This window comes from Nanorana parkeri, unplaced genomic scaffold (genome assembly GCF_000935625.1).
Source record: "Nanorana parkeri isolate BGI_ZX_2015 unplaced genomic scaffold, ASM93562v1 scaffold133, whole genome shotgun sequence".
Classification (NCBI taxonomy): domain Eukaryota; kingdom Metazoa; phylum Chordata; class Amphibia; order Anura; family Dicroglossidae; genus Nanorana; species Nanorana parkeri.
The window spans coordinates 2096355-2097688 of NW_017306401.1; the positions used below are offsets into that span (position 1 = coordinate 2096355).

General features: G+C 54.2%; 1 protein-coding gene across 1 annotated transcript in view; it reads left to right on the top strand.

Moving 5' to 3' along the window:
- The window catches only part of CERK (ceramide kinase), a 70364-nt gene that overhangs the window by 47676 nt on the left and 21354 nt on the right, over positions 1–1334 (top strand). The gene's annotated exons all lie outside the window — the stretch shown is intronic.

Below are 1334 nucleotides of genomic sequence, written 5' to 3' on the forward strand. Positions count from 1 at the left end.
AGGAAAGGGGGAGGAGAAAGCATAAGGGCTGTTACAAAGTTGCATATGTAAGTGCGTGTATCGCTCTAGGAAGGCACTGTGTGATTGGAAGCAGCTCCTAATCTAAGACCCACACCTCAAGCCCTGCATTGTCACATGGGACACCTAGCACAGAAGAAGGAGCCACTATGATACTCTCCCTGCTGGAGCCACTCCACGTTGACACAGTAATCAGGTGGGACAGAGAGTAGGGAGGAAGGGGTGTTGTAATTCTGCATGCTGGTGCCGCCCCTCGAGCTGATGCAAATAGTCACTTGGAGCAGCTTCCAGCAAGGAGGAGGAAGTAAATAAGGGGTTGGTTGTGATAGCTTTGCCACAGACAATAAGAAAGTCCCTGGAGATGGCAGGATCATTTTGGTATTTAGTAGCTTCTGCTATATAAGGTACAGGTAATATTTTTAAAGACTTAGACATTTAAAAATTGCTATGTTGAATGACACTTTAAATCAGACAACTGCTGGTAGATTCAACAAAAGAATTGGGTGCAGGTTCACCAGGAGGCGGCCCATTTCTCTCCCGTTCATTGAAGGACACAGGGAACAGATCGGAGATCATGTACTGTAGGGTAATATCGCCACCTGCAGGAGAAGGACGCTAGGCAGCAGGAGCGTGAATTGGTCACGGCCTTGGTTTGCGCTGTGCGGGAAACGCTAAAAATTGAAGACACTCCGAGCTCTTCGGCGCTCCCGCCGGTTCCTTTTGGGACGCACAGGAGTAGGCGTTCTACTAAGGTTTTCCCTTAAGCCGTGGCGTACGTCAACCATCAGGGCGGCACAAGAAGTGTGGCCGCGGCTCGGGAAGTGGAAAGCATTCTATCTTGGGCGGAGGTGCATGTCCCGGGTCTCTCCGCCGTGTACATTCCGGGCGTGGACAATTGGCAGGCCGACTATCTCAGTCGCCAGTCGGTGGACCCGGGGGAATGGATGCTACATCCGGAGGTGTTTCACCAGCTTTGTCTTCGCTGGGGGTTCCCGGACGTGGATCTCTTGGCATCTCGCCTCAATCGGCGGGTCGATCTGTTCGTGGCCAGGACCCAGGATCCTTGGGCGGATGCGGTGGACGCCCTGGTGGCGCCGTGGGATTGCTACGTCTGATTTACGCCTTCCCTCCACTATATCTGTTGCCGTGTCTTCTTCGCAGGGTCATGGTGGAAGGCGTCCCGGTCATCCTCGTGGCTCCGGATTGGCCGAGGAGGGCGTGGTACGCAGATGTGGTTCGGTTGGTGGCGGACGTCCCCTGGCGCCTGCCGCTCCGTCCAGATCTTCTGTCTCAGGGTCCGGTGTTCCATCCGTCTT